The sequence below is a fragment of the Trachypithecus francoisi genome, unplaced genomic scaffold (assembly GCF_009764315.1).
Source record: "Trachypithecus francoisi isolate TF-2019V2 unplaced genomic scaffold, Tfra_2.0 Lachesis_group8, whole genome shotgun sequence".
NCBI lineage: Eukaryota > Metazoa > Chordata > Mammalia > Primates > Cercopithecidae > Trachypithecus > Trachypithecus francoisi.
In genome coordinates, this window is record NW_022681473.1 from 121,858,993 (window position 1) to 121,881,711 (window position 22,719).

The following is a 22,719-nucleotide window of genomic DNA, read 5'->3' on the forward strand; positions in this document are numbered from 1 at the left end:
TAGACCCCAGATGTCCAAGAGGCACATGAGGGAGGAACATGAGCCACTTTCCTGAGCAGGTCCTAGGTGTACCTGAATGTCATTGATGTCACTAATAAACGCAGTAATATATCCAGGGATGCTATGTTTATCAGATATGGGAGTGTCTGTCATCTTCTTTTAAGAGGCATTGACTTGTTGGAAATACAAAACAATAATCCCATCAATGTATCTATGAATAAAAACCACATGCAGCCACCTACCTACACATCCCTAGAGGCCTCTGGAGGACATGTGAGAAAAAGGGCTAACAGAAGCTTCAAGGGTAGGAGAAGAGGAAACTATCCTCATTCCCTCTTCACAGTCATTGAACAAGGAGGACTCAAAAACAATAGTTCACTCGCCTGTCACTTCTCACCTTCCTCAGTGGTTCCAGACCTCATTGCAGAAGCCAGGGTAGAACAATTGTTGGGACAGCTGCTTCTGAAAAGGAGAGCCAGCTCTAAATAAGAGCAATTTACTCAACACAAACACCAAAGAGCATGTTTAGTGTTTACATAAATAGGGAACTGTATCAGTTGTCTTGCCATGTAAAACCAGCCCAAAATATCATGGCTTAAAGCAATAAGGCTCATTCATTTGCTCATGAATCTGCAATTTGGACACTGGTTGGTGAGGACAGCTCTTCTGTACTTCATATTGCATCAGCTCCAGTGGGGTGTGGACCTTTCTTCTTTCAGGATGACCAGGATGGCTCACGCACGTGGCTAGTAGGTTGACTCTGGCTGTTAGCCTGGGCTGCCAGCAAAGGGCTGTGATTCTTCCTCAAGTGGGCCTCTCTGCAGGCTGCCTGGGCTTCCTCAAAGCATGGTGGCGAGGTTCCAAAAGCTGGCGTCCAGTAGAACCAGGTGAAAGGCATATTACCCTTCATATCCTAGCCTTAGAAGACACAGCATCACTTCCATCAGGGTCAAAAACCTGCCCCAATTCAGAGGGAGAGGATGCAGTTCCCCAGCTCGCAGTAGAACAGTGTCCCTGTCACTTTTTTTTTTTTTTTTGAGACAGAATCTCACTCTGTCACCCAGGCTGGAGAGCAGTGGCGTGATCTTGGCTCACTGCAACCTCCGCCTCCCAGGTTCAAGTGATTCTTCTGCCTCAGCCTCCTGAGTAGCTGGGACTACAGGCACACGCCACCACACCCGGCTAATTTCTGTATTTTTAGTAGAGACAGGGTTTCACCATATTGGCTAGGATGGTCTCAAACTCCTGACCTCATGATCCACCCACCTTGGCCTCCCAAAGTGCTAGGATTACAGGCGTGAGCCACCGCACCTGGCCCCCATCACATTTTAAGAAGAACTTATGGGATGGGAGAGAGTGTTGCAGCCACTTTTGGATGATACAATTTGCAATGAAAACAGTCTTCAAAACTGAAGCAAAAAAAATGACTGTTAGAAGAAATAACTAGAAAGAAAGGTATATATCAGAGGTCTCTGGAAAAAAATGTAACTAATAGGATTGATATAGACATCAATATTGATATCAAATATACATATAGAGATATAATGGGATGTATTATAGAAATTGGCACATGCAATTATGGAAGCTGAGAAGTCCAATGATATGCCATCTGAATGCTGGAGAACCAGAGGAGAATTTTTCATCTAGGCTCAAAATCCTCCCAGAACATTGCAGGCACCTCACATGACTTTCGTCTCTCCTGGCTCCCTGCTTGTCTCTCGGGTGGATGGCCTCTGGTCTTAAGTTGTTTTTCTGGACCCAAGTAGATATTCTAACCATCCATCTTGTCCTCTCCAAACATAAATTCCTGAAGACTTTGTCTTATTCAAACGCAAACTTCATTATGAGTCAAATTTACCAGGTTGGGCACGGTGTCTCCCCCCTATAATCCCAGCACTTTGGGTGGCTGAGGCAAGAGGATTGCTTGAAGTCAGGAAATCGAGACCAGCCTGGGTAACAAAGCAAGATCTCATCTCTGCAAAAAAAGTTAAAAAATTGGCCAGGCGCAGTGGCTCAAGCCTGTAATCCCAGCACTTTGGGAGGCCGAGATGGGCGGATCACGAGGTCAGGAGATCGAGACTATCCTGGCTAACATGGTGAAACCCCGTCTGTACTCAAAAGAATACAAAAAACTAGCCGGGCGAGGTGGCGGGTACCTGTAGTCCCAGCTACTCGGGAGGCTGAGGCAGGAGAATGGCGTGAACCCGGGAGGCGTAGCTTGCAGTGAGCCGAGATCGCGCCACTGCACTCCAGCCTGGGCGACAGAGCGAGACGCCGTCTCAAAAAAAAAAAAATTAGCCAGCACGGTGGCATGCTCCTGTCGTCCCAGCTACTTGGGAGGCTGAGGTGTGAGGATCCTTTGAGCCCAGGAGTTCTGGGCTGCAGTGAGCTATGATTGCACCGCTGTACTCCAGGCCAGGTGATAGAATAAGATCACATTTTTTTGAAAAATTGCTACAATGTCCAGAGTTCTGTTGAGGTGCAATTTCCTCTGAAGGCCACAGCTTGGTTAGGTGGTGGTAACTGACCCAGAGAGTGATCCAGCCCTTCCTAGCTTAAGATACCCTTTCCAACCACCATAGCATCATTTTATATTTCATCCAGATGAGTCCACAGCCCAGGAAGAGGGTCAACCCAAATCCCATGCATTGCAAGGGTTCATCCTAATGTTGCTTCCCTGTGCTCTCACCATCCCACGCATATGGCAGAGGTAGCATGTATGCCAACTGCTGCCCACATATGCAAGTGGACAGCAGATGACACTCTCTCATAACCTGTCCTGGTCATTTGTGTGTGCACAGGTGTAAACATGCATCTCTACAGAGCAGAATTCTCTCATGCTGAGCCTGAAGTCCAAATTCTTAAAGATTTGTTTGTGGCAATGTAGTAGAAGTTAATGATAAAGAAACTAGAATTTTAGCTGAACTGTATTCATTTCTTGCCTAGCTGAGAAGGGAGGAGTCCTTGCTCAAGGGAGAAAGTAGACCTATAATTTAGGATAAGTTTATTTGAAAGCTAGGTGGACAGCACCCTCAGCCTTATTAATCCCTCTCCTCTTTTTTCTTGGTGTTCCAGGCCAGCTCTGAACAATCTCAGAGAAGACATATTTCATTGTTGTGTGACTTAAGGTAGGACTACAGAAAGGAAGTTCATCAATCTGCATGAAATTTGTCCCGTAGAACTCAGGAGCCCTATATAGATAGCCATGCTTGTGAACTGGCCCCCAGGAACATGTCACCCTCACTGTTCTGCAACTCCTCACCTTGCCAGTGGCTGCATCATTAAAAATGTTGTTCTCAGGCCTCCTGGGGCTACTCTGGCCCACCTGAGTATGCCCTTGTCTGTCCATGGCCACAGGCCCCAGCTGCAAGGCACAGTGACAGACGGGCAGCAGTGAACTTCACTCAAACACTTGGCATCCAGAAGTCTGGAAGAAAACTAGAGTCAGGGCTCCACTGCACCATCCAGCTCTGGCCCCAGCAGCCCGAAGGTGTGGGTCATTCTCTTGGAGTTCTACTTCCTCCATCTGGAAAAGGGACCATAGAAGGTAGTGGGAGCTAAGGCCCAGGAGAGAAGGATCTGAGGACTCTAATGGGCAGTTTGTCACAGACTCTCCAACAGCCCAATGTCATGTCCCTGTGACATGATACAGGAAGAAAATGGGACCTGGCTTTCTCCCCAAGGCTTGGATAGCCAGGGATTCTAGTACAGCATAGATGCTTCCACAGAGGCACATGGAGTCCTGGACTCAGGCAAATGACAACCTTGAAACTGCCAAAAGGTGGACTCGAGCAGTGGCTCAAGAAGCTACGAGGAGTCAGCCAAGGAGCAAGCCATGCCAGAATGCCAGAAACAGACAGGCCCAGGGCCTACGCTCAAGAAGCGCCAGCAGAAGGGATTCCACAATGAATGAGTAGCACCTGGACACCAGCCTGCAGTCAGCACTGTGCTAGGCCCTACGGAGAATACCAAAGTGACCAGCCACAGGCTCAGTCGCTCAGGACCTCAGCACCTGGATGGAAAAACAAGGCTGACCACATGAACGGCACTTATTAAACTCTGTCTACACCGTCTCAAGAGTGAGGATGGCCCAGACTTGAATTGCAGTAGAACAGGACAGTGGCATGGTGGCTCACACCCGTCATCCCAGCACTTTGGGAGACCGAGGCAGGCGGATCACCTGAGGTCAGGAGTTCGAGACCAGCCTGGCCAACATGGTGAAACCCCACCTCTAAAAAAAAAATACAAAAAATTAGCCTGGCATGGTGGCAGTCGCCTGCAATCCTAGCTACTCAGGAAGTTGAGGCAGGAGAATCACTTGAACCTGGAAGGTGGAGGTGGCAGTGAGCCGAGATTGCACCATTGTACTCCAGCCTGGGCAACAAGATGGAAACTCCATCTCAAAAATTAAAAAAAAGAAAAGAAAATGGAGATGGCGCAGATGGTGAGGGCTGAGTAAAGGAAGTGAAGTCTGAACTCAGTCTTCAAGAAAGGAGAGGGAGAGACGGGATGGAAGAATAAGAGACTGCCAGCCAGGAAAGCTGCTGCTCTGAAACTTGCTGAGGTCAAGGGGCTGGTCTGTGCAGCACCTAGCCCCAAGTTGGCATTCCCTAAGGATGCCTGGCAGCCGAACATGCAGAAGTGGCAAGGAGGTGGCCCGGCTGGTCAGTGTGGCACAAGGAATGGGCTTCCATGTTTAGAACAGAACTGTGTTGGGGGAGAATGAGGAAATAGGTCCACTCAGAAAGGTGGAAAGGAGGCATAGGCAAATGGGGCGAATTGTAGGTTACTTTGGAGGGAGGCAGTGAGAAACAGGTCTGGGTGGAAGGAAAGGCTGAGGAGAAGGAGAAAGTACCTCTCTTGGTCAAAACCAAACTGAAGCTGAGGGCACAGAAGTGGGAGCTGGGGAGAGGAAAGAGGTCCTTGCAGGGCTGTGGGGGGCCTGGGCTTCTGCTTTGGGCCTGCAGTTGGATAGGCTGGGGGTGGAGGAGGAGACTGGGCCCTGGAGCCACAGCTGGAGGGCTCTAGGGGGTCTATTCTTGTACCCATTCGACCCCCAGACCTCTCATTCCCGGACCTCTCCACACTGAGCTCTCAACACCCACACAAAAGGGCCTTGTGTGGTATTACTGGAGATGCCCAATGCAGCTTTATCTCACTGCCCCCACCCTTCCTGGGAGCCTTGGCATGCACATTGCCCCAGCAGGTGCAGGGGACAGGAAGAGAGGGGCTGGGGACCAGACAGGGGCCAGAGGTCAGATGGAAACATCAGCCTGCCTCCCTCCCCTGCTACCCCTCTGCCTGCCCTTTTCCACAGCCTTCTATCCTAACCCCTCCCTTCTCTGTTTCTCTCCTCTCCTCTCTGTCCCTCCCCTCGCTGGGCTTCAGAGTGGTATGGACAGCCTAGAGACAGATCCGGATTTATTCTTGGAAAACACGTCCATGGCAGAGGGTACCACAGCAACAAGTTTCCATGGTGTTTGGACACAAGGCAAATATGGCATAGAGGAGAGATTCCTGGACTCCAAGTCAGAGGACCTGGGTCCTGTCCCTGCCTCTCCTCACCACCAGTGCATCCTTAAGCAAGTTGCATAACCTGCCCAAGCCTCATTTTTTTTTGCAAATGTCCAACCATTTAATCAGCTGTCTGAACCCACTATCATGTGCCAAACACCTACTGGGAGCCAAGCACTTTACTAGGTGCAAGACAAGTAACACAAACATGGTTCTTGCCCTCACAGAACGTACAGCTAAGAGACAATAGGGTTGCTCAGAAGAGGTTAGTATGGCGGCCAGTCCACAGCAAGTGCTCAAAAGATGCTGTGCACAGGTCTACCAGAAGCCCAGCAAGGTGAGTGCAGCCAGACCTCCATCTACCCTGTGGGATGTGGCTGCAATGGGCCTGGCTAGAATGAGAGGGTGGTGCTTAACCTCTGACCTTGTCTGCAGCCCAGTGTCTGTTCTAGGTGGTTAAAGACCAGGGGAAAACATGAGATAGAGGATAGAGAGGACTGCCCAACCTGGGGAGGCCCAACTGTCAATGATATTTGGTGTGTATGAATGAGAAGGGTGTGTTCCCGGGGGCAAGGTGGGAGGAATAAACATAATAACGGGATCTGTTTGGGAAAGGTGAGTTGATCCAGAGCCCTGACTGGGGAGGGCTCGGAAGCTGGACTCCCTCCCCACTCCCTTTCTAGGAAAGCAACTTGGAAAAGCAGAGCCTGGGCCTTGGTGGTGGGCACAGCTGCCAGGGGAGCCTGGGGCAGTGGGGAGGGGGAGTGTGGGAGGCAGCCAGTGGAGGCACTGAAAAGAGAGTCTCATGGGGAATCCCGGACAATGAGCTGATGGAAGGGGGAATATGGGAAGAAGGGGCTGGAGGGGCTGGCTCTGCGAGGGCTGCTCTCCTGGCAGCTTCCCAAGGTTAATTGAGGGGCACGGAGCAGCCTCTGCGACATTCCAACAAGAGGGAGGCTGGTTTGAAAAGAGCATTTGCTGTGGGGAGAAGGGGCCTTTCTCTGCCCTGGGCTGCCGTCCCTTTGTGGAGGTTCTTTGAGGCATGAGCCCTGTGAAAAAGCAGGGAGTGAGGAGGGGCCAGGGTGGATGGTTCACCATTCATCGTCCAGGCCAACGGGCTGCTCTTGGCAGAGAAGAAGGGGTCAGTGGCTGGTTCAGCCGCCCTCAGCCCTGAGATGATGGTAGCTGGGAAATCGCTGTACACGGAATTCTAGCGAGTCTGACTCTAACATGAATTACGGGTATTTAGAGAAGAGCATGAAGGATGAGAAGGGGAGGAGGCTGAGTATCAACTGAAGGACAGGCAGTGCCCTTGGGGGGATCGGGAGTTGGCAGTGTAGAAGAAAATGTTGACAATTTTTCAGAGACCTGTGTCTGGGTTGAAGGGTTTGGCATAATCAGAAATGCCCAGGCTTTTACCATATGGTGTGTTAACACAACTAAAACCCACGTGTTTCTGCAGACACACACACAAGCAACACGCTGCACACACAGCCCTTGTAGGAACACACACACGTATGCAAAATGACATGTACAGCGGTCCACACACCAATGTGGGCCCTCCTGCGCACACACTCACACGCAGAATCTCTTCAGATAACCACACCTATGTTATCTACACCGTCTGCTCCCTCTGGAGCTGCTCCTGTGTGCAAGTGTGTGCCACATCCTCACGCATCGCGAGGCTAACGTGGGCTGTGTGCAAGTAGGACACGTGAACACATGTGCAGGTGGGCCTCATGCTCTCCCACACCAGAACTCCTGGCATGGACGTCCCCAGAACACCCTTCTCGTCTTGCCTAAATCAGGTCCCAAGGAAACTTGTCCGCCTGAAATCCACCTTCTCCACCCCTGCCCCGGGCCCAGCGTCCAGGCTGCCCATGCTTCACGCAGTCCTGCCCTCGGGGGCACCTGGCTCCCACCCGCACGGGCTCCAGGCTCTAGGGAACGACCGCCAGCAGGTGGCGCCGGCGGGAGCCTCTGGAACCAAGACCAGCAGGAGGACGAATCCGCGTTTCCGCCTTGCTGTGCTGAGACCCAGCCCCGGCATGATCTACCAAGACCACCAGGCCAAAGAAAGCCACTCCCAGGAGAGAAGAGAGAAGGGACAAGATCCCGCCGCTTGGAGGAGACGGGCGGCGGAAGACCAGGGACAGGAAAGTGGAGGGGAGCAACAAGCGCCTTCTGCGGGGTCAGCTGGGGGTCCGGGTGTGTGTGCTCATGTTCTGTGTGCGCCTGGCTCTCAGTGTCTGCATATGTGAGCGCTGCACTATAATGCAGGGCGCTACCCGTGTGTCCGTGGATGTGGAAGAAGGAGGTTTGAAAAGCTTTGAGGACACAGGTGTGTGTGTTTGCACAAGCGTGTGTGTGTGTGCGTAAGTCCATGCGTGTCTGCACATTCTGCTGCGTACAGGGAGACGCGGGGAGAAGGTAAAGATGAAGTCAAGCAAACTAGACCTCACAACTGCAGTACGGCCAGCACCCCACAGATCACAGTTGTTAGCCTCCTCCACACACTCCCCACACCACGCACACTCCAGGGACACACACTCGCACACCACCCACACAGACAGGTGCTGTGCCACCCCATAGAGACCTGCCACCCACACACTTTCTCACATACACGCAGGCCGGTAGAGAACCTAGAGATACATATAGATACAGCAACGGCACACCGGCTGTGTGTGCACCTGCACGCGTGTGCACTCACACACATGCACTGTACCTGTAGATCCTTAGTACCCCACACGCCCAACAAAGGGAAAGAAAGGTTCAGGGCGGAAAGATGACTCTCATCCTGTAAAGCACCCCGGTTTCTGAGCCTCTGGAGATCAGAGAGACGTGTGGCATCAGAAAGCCCGTTGTCTAAGGATAGGGGCACAGGGGGATGAACAGAGAGCCTTCTACACGCACACCCATGTGCCCCAGGCTGGGGGCAGTGGTGGTCCAGCCGAGTCCCTCAGCACTGTGGACAGCGCCTCCGTAGCAGGACGGTGAGGCCTGGAGCAGTTCTCAGAGGTGCAGGACACCAGAGGCCGCTTACCTGCATCCAGAAGACCAGCTAAGTCAGGTACACTCAAGTCCAACCTTGTTGACCCAGGAGTCTTATAAACAGGGGTTGAAAATACCTACCTCTCCGGGCTGTCAGGAGGATCAAATGACTGGAGACCATACAGCACCCAGCACTGTGCCCGACGTGTACTAGAGAACACTGTCAATATCGCTAACAACCACTCTGGCTCCCAGCCCCAGGCACTTCCAGGCCAAGAGATGAATAGTCTGCGCAAAACATATTGATTTCCTTGGTGACACAGCATTGCCATGTTGCGGGACCATGAGCCAGGATATCTGGGTTCATGCCCCAGTCTTGCCAAATTTCTGAGACCTAGGCAGGTTACTCACCCCATCTGAGTCTCCGTTTCCTGTCTACTAACTTGGAATAATCACAATAATAATACTAACATGAACTGAGCTTCCTGAATGCCAAGCCCTGTTATAAGCACTTTACAAAGATTAAATCCTTGAATCCTCATGACATTAAATGGAAATGATCTGTCACTAGCCTCACTGTATAGAAGAATAAATGAAAGCACTTGCCTAAGATCACACCAATGGTAGGAGTAGAAACTGGATTGGAACCCAGGCAGCCCACCTCCAGAATCTGTATTCTCAGCCATGACACAGTGTGACCTCCTTCGTGGCAGGCCGTGTGCATCCAATGACGTCATGGGTCTAAAAGGAGCTTGAGGACTGCACAGCATTATACGAATGTTAGGGTATATTGTTATGCATCCCAGCCTGGCTCATGTATGAGTAATTGTGCAAGGAATGAGAGCCGAAATGAATACAGGAAACCGGGTGGGGACGGTTGCCATCTGGGACTGGCACATCACACCAAGAAGGGAGAAATGGGTAGAAGATGGGCCAAGAGGGGTGGGCAGCCATATGCACCCTCGCATGGCTTTTGACTCTCTCCTTAGTCAGTCCATGACTAGGTAAGAGGTCAAAATAGTTTCTAGAAAATCAAGAAGATAATTTCAACTCACCCCAAAATCCTTCTAATCCTTCTCTTAATTACAACCTTTGTCTCACCTGACATCTCTCTTCTTCCAACCCCTAAAGCTGTCCATTTATCCCTCTGCTCCTTGCATTACCACCCCCCAACCACCTTCCCTCATGTGAAACCTGTCACCAGGTCTGTGACCTCTCTGAGAATCACTATGCCAGGAGAACCGGTGTTAAGCTGAGTCATCCTAGGACAGGTCCCAGAAGGACAGTCAGGAGGGTTCTGTGGATTCAAGAAGGTACTTCTGATGTTTCAAAGGGTAGGACGTGGAGACCGAGAACTACTTTGCAGATTACTTTAAGCAAAGGAGACCTCTGGACACTGCTAGGTCCCCAACCAGCCTCATCCTGTGACCTGCTACTTTCTGTAGAAGGTTCTCTGATGCTCAGAATGGAATCATTTCACTTACAAAAGCAAAACCCATCTTTCTGGAAGGCCCATACCTCTCGGGCTTGGCTGGCTGCTGTGCAGGGCAGAACAGTCACTGGCCAGGGACAGAGGGGCTTTCAGACACTCACACTGCCCCATCTCCCATGCTGTCCCAATCTTCCTTTTCTTCCCAGAATCCCAGGCAGTCTTCCCAGCCCTGAGCTGGTCCCCCTTCCTTCCCCTCCTTGCTGATGAATCTGTTAGGACAGAGTTCTTTCCTTGTACTCCTCGCGCTGGCAAATGATCTCAGGCGTTTAACAGCAATGGCTGGGAATCTGTCACCATTAGTGGTCAGTGAAGGCACCCAAGCACTCTGCTCTCTGTTTTGTTCTTACTCCTTTTCTGTCTCCTGTCGTGTTCCCCTCCTGTTTCCTGAACCTGCGCCCCCACCTCAACCCCTCCCGCCCTGCCCCGACCCTCCACTGCCTAAGAAAGATGCAGCTGCTTCTCTTCCAAAGCCCACAGAACAAGTCTTAAGGAGTCTCAGAACAGCCCGGGTTTTCAAGAACGGTCATTCAGTCCTTCCATCTTCACTCTTCACTCACAGCAGGGACGGCCCCACTTCTCTCCTCAGGCAGGCGGGATGACAGGCACTCAGGCTTCCCTGGAGCAGCCCCTGCCCTGAGCTGGCACCACCTGCTTCCTGACATCTCTTTGCTTTCCACTCCCTAAAGCTCTGTTTCTGTTTCCCCAAACCAGGCTCATGGATCACCAGTGTCAGGATCACCTGGAGCACATGATAAGAGCTCAGCTTCTGGAATTCACCTCAGATGCCCCCAGACCTGCTGAATCAGAGCCTGGAAGCAGGGCCTGAGAGTGGTGCCTCTGCGGAGCCCCTGGAGCTCAGGCACAGCTTGGGGAGCCCCTGGAGCTCAGGCACAGCTTGGGGAGCCACTGTCCTTGCAGGGGCAGGGACCACTCTCCAAACCACCAACCTTCTCTCCAGATGACCAGCTGTCCTCAGACACACACAAGCTCTGTGACCTGTTGCTAGAGGAAGCCCTGTGCTGGCCGAGCTGGGCCTGGGCTGTGAACCAGGCTCTGCCAATCACTCATTATGGGAACGCTAGCAAGTTACCTTACACGTGTGCCTCCATTTCTGCAGCCACAAAATGGGCTTGATACTTGTTATCTCATCTTATGATTATGATATAAGGTTCAAAGGAGAAAAGAAAAGTGGAAATTTGCTGAAAGGCAAGTTGAATAAATGATGTGTGATTCTGTTATCATGTAAGAGATGCCTGATGGTGAAAGACATGGTGTCTGTCAGGAGATACTGTTCCTGTCACGCAGTAGACCAGCAAACAAACAAGCAGCGTGGCCACCCCAACACTCCCTGTGGGCTTTTCTCAGCTTGTCCTGAGCCCAGGAAAGGAAAGGAGGCTGTGGGGGTGCGTCACGCACTCACAGGAAGAGTCCCAGAACCTGCTGAAGGAGGTTTTGCTCCACCCACGCTGCCCGCATCTGCCCACAGGCCTGCAGCCCCTACCAAGAGCAGTGGGCCCAGCCCTCTGCATCGCTCCTCTCCCTCTAATTACTCTTCACACACTCTGGCGCCAAGCCCTCCAACCAAATTACAATTGATTCTTCACTCCTCTTGGATCAATGCCATCGACCCTGGAGCAGGGAGGACAAACCCAAACTCACCCTCTAGGAACCAATGGCTCAAGGCAAAGCCTGGCGAGAGACCTGCTGGTGCAAACTTGGAATGTACCTGCACACACGTGTGCACACGCACACACCCACATGCATTCAGCCCCTTGCCCCAGAAGTACATGGATCAGCACGCACACAAAATGCACCGGGCCACATATGGGTATCCACATGTAGACACATACACAGCTTGATATAGACGGACACTTTCATGCATGTCTACATGCATGTACACAAAAAGCACACACGCCCGCTCATACGCAGGGGTACAGACACATGCCATTGGCTAGAGAAGAGAATGCTCTGAGGCCCACAGGAAGCAGGCTCCAGCCAAGTGAGGAGCTGGATTCTAGCCCATCCCAGCCCCCTCCCCAGTTGCCCTCCTAGCTCCATGTGTGAGCACACCCACCAACAGTTACGGTGGGAGGGGTCCGGCATGCCTGTGACACACACCTCCAAGCAGAAACTCCTCTAGTGTTGCAGAGGCCTGTGGTGTGCCCTCCCCTGCAATGGACCCTGCCTCCTCATCCCTTTGGGGTGTTGGAGAAATGCCCAGCCGCTTCTCCACCAGACAAAGCCCATTATAACTCAGCTGGGCTCTCTCTACACCTCAGTCCTCAGAGGAGCTTGGAGTGCGTCTGCACCTGAGGCCCCAAACCATTGGAAAGGAGGTGCCAATTCCTACAGATGCCAACACAGAGTGACAGCCACCAGCTCACTCCCTTTCCACACAGAATGGGAACATGAATGGCAAGTACAGAGGAGAGAGGAGACAGAGTAGGACTGGCCATCCAATACAGCCCAAGCAGACACCCAAGGCCTCAGACTCCACTGCCTCTTTCCTTATGGCCAAGTTCTCTACTCCCCACCAATGGCCAATGGCTTCCTGCCAGGCACATCTCCAGGTTAAGTCATAGAAACATAGAACGTCACAAGGAGAAAAGCTCTGGGAGATCCTCGAGTCCCTCCGGCCCACATTCTCTTGGTGCCCAACTCTCCTTAATGACATTCCCAGCAAGGGACTGTCCCTCACACCGAACATATGGCACCCAAGGACACCGGAGGAGCAGAGGCCTCTCATCATGCAGCCGGTTCTAAAAGTCTCTCTAAAGAGAGTAAAATCTCCCTGCCCAGAATGTTCGCTGGTTGGATGAAGTGGAAGGAAAGCCATCTCAATGACAAACGTTGGTCTGCAGCTTGTCGGAAGGGAGGGGCACTGTTTGGCATTTCTACTCATAGTTCTCCGTGCGAGGCTCTGCAGAGGCTGAGGGTGAGATCTGGGAGTGATCTGACCCTCAAAAGAAGGTGAAGGGCACTGAGGCCTCCCCTATGCAAAAGGAAGATCTTGAAAAAGTCAGATATCTGCCAATCTATGGAATAAGGCTTATTTGAGTTTTGTCTCTAATTTTGTCTACTAATTTCCCTTTATTATACTAATATACTACTAATATTCCTAGGGAGTTCTTGGCCTTCGCCTCCCCCCAGATAAGCTGCATTTGCAGGCTTACAGCAGCTGAAGATAGATGTGTACGATCTGGGGAGGACATCTTCAGTGCTGTGCGTTCCCCATCAACCCCTCGGGCCTTGGCCCCATCACTGGAATCAGAAGCCTGGCACGTAAAGCCAAACTCTCTGTCCTCATGGTCTCTATGTCCGTGGTCTGAACCTTCTCTGTGTAACCTACTTCCTGTCCTCTATCACACAGAGCTTTTCCAACCATCCTTGAGGGTTTAAGGACCATCACCTCTGCCCCGCCACCCCTGGACCCCCATACCCCACCAGTAACAGCTGCGTGGACTGAGAGGAATTTGCCATTCAGTGGTCCCTTGCAGGTCAGAGTAATGGAGAGAAGTCTGTGGAAGATCCCTGTGGCCCGCTCTCTCATCCACCATTTTACTCCCACCACCCCACCATCTATGCCAAAAGGTTGGAAAGCATTTCCCAAAACACCTTGCACTATGTTTCTGGGTGTGGATTAGATGCCACCAATTGCGTGCATTTGCGCAAGATTTGGCAGACAAACGGGAGAGGGGTGCTCTTCCTGCAGCCCTAGCTGTTGGTGTCTATCAAGGTCATAACAGGCTTGCAGGAGTTTCCAGTGTTCATGCTTCATTTTCCAAGATTCAGAATGTTAACCTGCACAGCCTCTCCATCCGCCTGCCTGCTCCCTGAAATCCACTGTCTCTTCTCTCATCTGCAGTCTCCAGAGGCTTCTCTAGGGCCAGTGGCAGCTCTGACGTCCAAGAGCATATCCTCAATGGTGCCTCTGAGTCATGGCTTCAGTAATTCTGTGTTGTTCTGGGAGTCACTGTAGTAGCCTCAATCCTGAATCTGCTTCTTCTGCCCTCCAATGATGGTGTAAGCTCCCACATTCCTGTACGCAGTCCCTTTTGGCTTGAACTACGTAGAGTGGGGACTTTTCCCTTTACTGAACCTTGACATACAAGATGCAAGCTGGGGTCAGAGCAGTTATGGTGTCAACTTCATTCAACAGACATTTAATGAATGCAAACCATTTCACCTGGTGCTGTGCCAGGCACAGCGACATCATGCAAGCAGGTGCACCGTGTCCTGACATGGTGGCAGTAGGCAGGGCGAGGGGTCCATATCCAGTCTTCACCCAGTCAGCCCAGCTCAAGGCAGCAAGGTGAGTGGGAGTAGGGCAGCCCTGGCTTCAGAAAGGCTGGGTTGAGCTCCGCCCAGTTCCAGTGCTCACCCCAGATGCGGGCGGGTGGCTAACCCTCTCTCTAGGGCTCAGTTGCTTTGCTTCACTGCCACCGCTCCTCTTCCTCTTTGCACTTTTATCCCTCATCCTCCAGACTCAGGGGATGTGCTCTCCCCTGCAAGTCTTCCTGACCCTCCCTCAGTGCCTCTGGTCCACGCTTCATAGAAAGTGTTCAATGAATTGAATTCATCTGATTCCCAGCCCAGCATTTCTTCTTTCCCGAACGCACACACGTGCACACTCTCACACACACACACACACTCACCACTAGAGTAAGCTATTTGTCTTGGGTGGGGTTCCCCAGATGCCAAGTCTGAGACTGGGGATTCTGTGCCAGGGAGTTATGGAGGGAGGGCTCCCAGGAGGAGCCTTAAGGAAGAGAGGAAAGCAGAACGGCAGGGGAAGAAGCCAAGAAAAGAACATGGTTTCATCTGAAGTATCTCTTCCAACTGCCCACCCCCAGCGTCCCGGGCAGGAATGGCACCACAGACTTGTCCCACGGTGGGGAAAGTGCTGGCCTTTTGTAACCTGCACCAGTCCCTCGTGGCTGCTCATCACCCTGGTGTGGGGCGTGGCCTCCTCAGCATCTCCCTGCAAGAAAGGGTGCAGCTCTGAGCAACAGCAGCCCACACTCAGAGAGAGGCAGAGGGGCAGACTGTGGCAGCCCAGGAAGGAGACCTGGGAGGTGCACTGACTTTGCAAAAAGTATAACACGGCAAATGCACTGCAGGATTCCTAGAGAATAAGAACTGGACAGAATGGGGTCAAGGGAAAGGTAGCAGATTCCTAATCCGGTTGCCTTTCTCCCCACCAGCCAAGCCAGAGGTGGGCCAGGTTGATTCCCAGCAAGACAGCACATGGTCACAACAAAGAACTGGTTGTGCTTGCAGTGTTTGGGGATTCATCATGAGCTTATTAAAAGAGTGACAGAAAGCTGCAGGGCATGTTTTTACCCTGCCACAAACAGAGCTGTTGTTTAGATGGCAGTGAATTCTGCCCTGTGTGGTGGGACCTGTGCACTGCCAATGGGCACCAGGGCATGGCACAGGGAAGATGCCCCACTCTGCCTGAAAGCTTTGCATATGTTCTGAGTACCTCCTCAGAAGGTGACAGCCTCTGGCACCCCCTCTTGTGACCAGCCTGCAGGGAGATCTCCTTCTCTCTAGCTGGAAGGTGGTGCTGTTCCACCCAGAAGCCAGGACGGGCAGGAACAGCTGTGTCAGGGGAGCAATGCAGCCCTGTAAAGACACAGTGAGCCGAGAACATGTCGTGTCACCTGAGCCCAGAAAGAAAGGGCAGAGCCGGTCAAAGCCGGCCTTGCCCAGAGAGAGGAGACACAGCCCCAGAGCCTGCAAGGTGACCTGGATACCTTGTACTTTGGCAAGGAGGAACAACGCCACAGTGACCTGATGCCTCAGTTTTCGTCTAAGCCAGAAATCGTGAATTCTATACCCCCTACAATAGACTTCAGTGGGGGCCAGCATCACCAAACCAACAAAAGAAGCACTCTGGGAAAATTCTGCACAAGCCTCTTTTAACTTGTGCTCAGTCTCACGACTTTTCCTTCTGCTTCCTATCCCTGACTTTTCTTCCTGTCCTAATGGAGCAGGTGGTGATCCTTCTTAGGGTGGAATTGGCCTAAGAAAATATTTCCCCTGGCCAAGAAGAAAAAGTGACAGCAACAGGTCCCAGAGAATCTGTCTATATCTGGACACATCGGATGCCAGAGCAGAAAAGCCTGCACCGGACGTCACCAGCCTGGAGTCCCTGGTGGGCATCCTCTCCTGTCCGAGAAGATGACACTGGTGGCTCCCTTCTTACTAGGCTGGGGTTGTACATTGTCTTAATTTACTGTACGAGCAACACCCACATTGGTTCTTATTTGCATGGTGAACACTGAGCTGGGGCAGTAAAGAAAGGGTCACATTTTACAGTAGAGCTGGGAGCATTCTCCTTGCAGTGAGAAACTGCTGAAAATAGGCTTAGCCAGGAAGATGGGACTCAAGCACCAGGGAATTAAGGGAGATGTCGATGGGGTTGTTGTTGGGGGACAGAGCAGAGTCGAGCGTATAGTCTGCCTGAACCAACTGGTTGGCCCTGGTCAGCCTCTTGGGCTGAACTCCGCCCTTACTACTTTTATGTTCACCGGGCATCTCTCTCTACTCACCTTTGGGATACCGCTCCTTGCATGGCAAACACACCATCAGCTCTGTGCCAAAGGCTGCTCAGAAATACTGTTTCCTTCTCTCTTGAGCAATTGCTACATACTGGAAATGCAAAAGCCTTGTGAATTCTGGGGTTGTGCAGAGTCAAACTGCCCATTCCCCACCTCCAGAGGTGCACATGCCCCAGAACATCAGGTGCTCTCCTGTTCCTGTGCATAAGTTAAGTGAATGTGGAAGGCAAGGCTTGGCCAGGGACCCCAGTCCCTACACACCTGAATCCAGGCTGTGCCACTTGCTCTGGTCCCCCTCCCTGGCCCTGTGGCTCTCCTGCAGAGATAGTGGTGGGGAGGACAAAGGCAGGTCAAAGCATGCTCTTAAAGTTTGTGCTGAAAACTCCACAATGGTCTTGGAGGGCAGCCTGGACACAAACATCTCCTCTGGTCAAGACCAGAGGCAGGTGTCCTTTCTTCTTTCTTGTCTCCAGGTCTATACCCACTTGACCAGAGAGGGGAGGGGAGCCACCTCAAAGCAGGATTGAAAGCAGAAGCACTTCCATCTTGTGCAAGCGTAGAGCCCCAGCCAGGCATGCATAGGTCAGGACGGCCCACCAGCAGGAAGGAGGACAGTCCTAGGCACAGAATCCCCAGGGAGAGGGACCAGACCTGCAAGGTGGCCCCAAACCACCCTTGCCCTCAGCCCATGGAAATCCAGCTTCTTCCCACTTAGGCATGAGCTGAGGGAGGGAATAATGGGCAGGGAAGGCCCGAAGCTTCCCCAGGAGCTGGCGTCCCAGGCCGGGTGTGGTCCCTCAGCTGAGCAGTGCTTCCTGCATGAAGCAGTTAGGAAGCTGCCTGTGTTTCCAGGGCTCTCGGGGGCCCCGGCTCTCACCTGAGCCAACACAGAATGAGAGGCCAAACTGCGGTGCCGTGGGAGGCTTCAGACGGTGTTTCCTGTGGGTGTTATTTCCAGCCTAATGCTGTGTTCACACGGCTCTGCCTGGTGATTACTATATTACGATATATTAATCATAGGCTAACGAGGCACTCTGCCCCACTCCTCTCTCCAGGCTGTGCAGGATCCCACCCAGATCCCACAGCACCACAGGCTCTCCTGTATCTGCACCCCCAACCCACCCTCAGGGCCCCCTTGCCTACAGATAAACTCAGAGGAGGTCATTTCTTGTGTCCGCATCCAAGCTAACGATATCTAAAGCCAGGGTTTGGCACCCACAAACCTTTGTGATGCATTAGCCCCTCTTCCTCACTCTCCGATGGCAAAGAACCAGGAGGCAAAACAAAGCCCAGAAGAGAGGAAAGTCGTTCTGATGTTTTTCTTGGGTCCAGGAGAATGAGACAGGCTTCGGCTCTCTGGGACATGTGAACTCCCCCAAGTGCTGAGTGAACTTGACTTGGTCCTGGGGAATTGGTTCATTCAATAGCATTTAAGTCTTTATGGGGCGAGTGCTGTTTTCAGCAAAGTGAACAGGAAAGTTCCTAACTCCCGGAACTTCACTCCCAACGGTGGTACGCTGTCAGGCCTCGGGCTGCTGCAGTGAAGGGTCTTGGTCCTTGACCGTCTGGTGAGGACGGTTCAAACCAGTCCCTTCAGGGTGTGGTCTGAGTCCTTAGTGGTGCACCGGCTTTAGAAGAAAGAGAGAGAGGACCCAGAGGGAGAAGACTCACTCCCTGACCCCAGGAACAGAGTCTAGCAGGAAAGAAGTGCAGATGAATGCAGTGTCTCACGTCAGGACCAAGGAACCAGGGCACATGCTACTGAGCTGATGGAGCTTCAGGGACGATGCCACTCTGTGTATCTGTGTCTGTTTCAGGAGTCAAACTCCTCACCAGTGATTTATACTTTGCCTTTTTAGGCCTGTTCATTTTTTTAGGAGTCCTTCAGTGGCATGAGGTCATTTGTATATGCTCATCCACAATATGAGCAGGGCATAGAATATGCCCAGACTTGGGGTATAATGTCCTGGACTTGATAGTATTAGTGGGTACCATGATGAGAGGTACCAACAGAGGCTGGTATGGTGATGATACTGAGGAACAAGAGGGCTTCCTAGGCGGGAGAACTGGTCACCTGGAGATGATATGGGCATATGCTGAGCCCAAGCCACAACAATTTATTTGCAAGATATGAGCACTACAAATAATTCATGCCTCCTGAGGTTCCCAGTGCTCCAGGCCTCCTGATGTCCACATGTTTTTATACAGTCCCCTTCCCTAGGGCTGACTTGTGTTACTCACCAATAGAATCACAGGGAGGCGATGATGTGTGACTTCCATTGCTTTATCACAGAGGCATTGTGCCTTGGTCTCCTGGATGACTCACTTGGGGAGAAGTCATTGTTATGCCATGAGGATGCATCAGCAGCCCTGGGGAGGGTCCTCACTGAGGACTCCAGCCAAGTGCCAGCATCAACTGCCAGCCACATGAGTGAACCTCCTTAGAAGCAGGTCCTTCCTCTCTTCTGGGCTTTGTTGTGCCTCCTAGACCTTTGTCATTGGAGAGTAAGGAATAGGGGCCTCCAGCCTCAGTCAAGCCTTCAGATGATGATAGCCCAGGCTGGACATCCAATTACAGTCCCATGAGAGACCCCAGGCCAGGACCACCCAGCCAAGCCACTCCTGAATTCCTGACTCATACACGCTATGAGAGGTAAGAAATAGAGATGGTTGCTTTAAACTGCTAGGGCTTTTAAGACAATACGCATTGCAGCAGAAATAAGTAACACATATCCCTAGTAATAATGTAGTTCCTAGAACACAGCAGGTGCTCAGGAAATGTTTCACGGATGAATGAATGAAGCTTCTTGTAGAGGGGCTATCAGTCAAACATTATGACTACTGATGAGAAGAGGGAATTGGTGGCCATGGCCAGGAGAACTCATGTTCCAAACTTGGAAAGATAAAACTTAGCCCATAAACTCGGGAATTCAAGAAATGTCATAATACTTTATTTTCTTCAAATCTGAATAAATTGACCCCAAGTCATTATTGTTACCCAAAACCCCTCTTTACCCCACCTCAACCTCACCCAAGGATCTGGGAAAGATTCACTGTGGGGGGAAAAGCCTCTACTCCCCAAGTCCACGATGGCCATTTGTGATACCTTCAAACCTCACACACCATGATTCCTTAAAGGCAAGTTATGCTACAGCTATCAGGACTGTCTTGGGAGTCCCAGTGTCTACAATACAGTCTCTTAGACACTCTCTTAGACAGTCAGGAAAGCCATTCTCTTCTGAGGTCTCACACCTCATTCAGACCTTCAACAAATATTTACTGGGTGCTCTACTAGTTACAGTTCTCTAGATAAACAGAACAAGTACAAGAGGGTGGAGAGAGAGAGATTGACTTTAAGGAATTTGCTCCTGTGTTTAGAGTTGGCAAGCCCAAAGTCCACAGCATATGCCAACAGGCTGGAGACCCAGGCAAGGGCTGATGTTGCAGCTCAAGTCCAAAGGCCATCTGCCAGCAGAATTTTCTTTCCTTCAGGAGAGGTCAAGTCTTTTTTATCTTAAGGCCTTCAACTGATTGGATGAGACCCATCCACCTTACTGAGGGCTCTACTCAAAGTTGACGGATTTAAATGTTAATCTCATCTAAAGGGTACCTTCACGGTAACATCCAGATTCATGTTTGACTAAATATCCGGGTACCGTGGCCTAGCCAAGCTGACACATAAAATTCATCATCGTAAGATGCCATTAAGTGATGTAGGCACTGGGGATAGAGCAGTGAACCAACACGGGCAAAAATCTAGGACTTTTACATTCTAGGAGTGGGAAAAATAATAATAAACCATAATCAGATACATATATCATGTTAGGTAGCTATCGTACTAAGGAGAAACACCAATCAGGTTACATGAAGGAAACTAATGAAGGTTGCCATTTTAGATAGATTGGTCAGGAAGATCTCGAGAAATAACCCCTCGCTTAAGTGAAGAAGTCACGCAAATACATGGGGGAAAGGACCTTCAGGCAGAGCAAACAGGACTACAAAGACCCTCGCACCAGAGGGTAAGGACCTGCCCCTGCTCCCAAGCCCGAGACCCTCCACCCCACTCCCCACCACTGCCATCAGTCACCTTGGAAGTTCCCCTTCCACCCTCCCCAACCCAATTCCTCCAAGGAGCTCAGCCTTAGAAAACAAAAGCCAGGAAGGAAGTGTGTCTATGAGGAACATAGCTCGTCTGCGTAAGCAAGAGAACATAGAAGACCTGGATGCTTTCTTGGAAAAGGGTGCAGGCGGGTGGCGGGGGGGATATAAATAGACCAAAAATTAATTTCTCAAAAAATCAAACAGCCACAGAAACAGCAGCTGCTCCCCACATCCCACTCCCAGCAAGGCTCTTGAGGTAGGATTGGGGGTGAGGAGAGGGGATGAAGGGAGAAGAAGCAGGAAATCTCTAATTCTTAGACTCCCTGATTCAGGAGAATTCACTAATTTCCTGACAAAAATGAGAGAAATTTCCTCCCCAGGCTGTCAGACTTCCCCTTCCCAATACATCCAACTCGAATGTGAAAGCCTGTGGGAAAGGCGAAAGGATCTCTCTACTCACACCGGCTCAGAGGCAGGAGCCCAGTACTCCCTGGAGAGGAAGCTACCAGGAGTCCTGCGGCAGCCCAGCACCCATCTGCAGCCAGGCCCTGGGAGCTCCCCCCGCCCCCACCCCAGTGAGGTTGGAGGCCACGGTGACCGTGCACCAGGAGAGGGAGAGGCAGGAAGGAGCACTGGCCTCCTGTGCCTGAGCCAATGTGGACCTGAAGTAGGAAAGTTGGAGGGGGAAGAAGTAAGCCCACACCCAGTCCCCTCCCTGAGGACAGGGAGCTTAAGCCAGACCTGCTGCAGGGAGGATGGGGGTGGCTCCAGGCCAGAAAGCCATGAAGAGACTTCGTTTCTGCCCCTCGCCTTTCCTTCCCTCCCCCTCTCATACCGCACACACACAACACCCTCAGAGAAGATGGTATCTGGGAAATTGAAATCAATTCAGCACAACAAATCGGTGTGCATTAAATGTACTTCTCCTTGCTAGGTGCTCTGCCAGGTGCTGGAAATGCCAACAGAAATAAAATGCAGCCCTGCCCTCTGTAAGCTTATCCATGGTTACAGCATGATCGCCAGTGTACCACTCGTACGAATACAGTACAACAAGGGCACAGAAGAGGAAAAGCTTAATTCTGCCCAGGGGCTGGCGGGGAAGGCAGCTTTGTCAGAGAGGGTGACATGTGCCCCCTGGGAGTGAGCTGGGGATGTTACAAGGGCCGGTAACACAGCAGGTCACACGGTGCATGTTTCCCAGGGGCTCCCTGGGTGCTGACCAGAAGGCAGGCTGTGGTGAGGGAGGGGTCCCCAGGTATCAGCAGGGGATGGTTTGGGGTGAGTTAGAGACAGATTGTGAAGAGGGAACGTGGGCCATTGCAGGAGTCCAGGTCAGTGGACTCCTTAGAAGGGGCAAGGTGTTGCCAGCCCCTTCTAAGGCAAGGCAGTGAGGACAGGGAAGAGAAGGCAGATCAGAGGGAGGTTTCAGGTGGATACCAAGGCCAGGGGGATGGCTGGATGGGGTGGATGGTGGATTCAGGGACAGATCACCCCCAGGTTTCTGACTTGGAGGAGAAAGGTCCTGGATGTGAAACCAGGGCAGGCAGGGCAGGCAGGGCAGGCAGGGCAGGCAGGGCAGGCAGGGCAGGCTGTGGCTCATTCTAGCCTTAGCGCAGTGACTAACACTTAGAAGGTACTGGATCACACGTGTAGGTTGAATGGGCAGAAAAATAAACGCATAGCAATAGCAAAGGAAATGTATGGTAAGCTCTCCCAGTGCCTCTCCGCCCAGGAACAGCTGCATTTCACCAAAGGGCACGTCACACACAGCATCCTGGAGGGAGAGGTTTCTCACTGGGGGGAACTGCCGCTTGCTCCTGCTCTGTCTGGCTTTGAGGCTAAATAGAAAGCTTGGGCCCAATGATGAGTGAGAACTGCAAATCCTAGCGTGGAATGGGAGCCATTGGGAGGCAGAGGGCACAGCGACAGCAGTAGAACTGGCAAGAAGAAGACAGTGAAAGGACTGGATTCTATTAACAGCAAGAAATCCACCACTGGGTCGGAGACCAGGAAAAGGGATTTGCAAAGAAAATTCTATTCAGGGTGTATTTCCCT

At 51.7% G+C, this 22,719-nt stretch overlaps 1 long non-coding RNA gene across 2 annotated transcripts; it reads left to right on the plus strand.

Annotated features, from left to right (window-relative positions):
* The first annotated feature begins 18,941 nt into the window (after nt 1–18,941).
* Nucleotides 18,942–21,812, plus strand: LOC117080952. 2 transcript variants are annotated; one of them, XR_004436021.1, is made up of 3 exons: nt 18,942–19,216; nt 20,460–20,582; nt 21,599–21,812. It is a non-coding gene; the product is annotated as an uncharacterized LOC117080952 (long non-coding RNA). The 2 variants fall into 2 exon arrangements; XR_004436022.1 differs by lacking the exon at nt 21,599–21,812 and adding an exon at nt 21,045–21,592.
* Nucleotides 21,813–22,719: the final 907 nt, after the last annotated feature.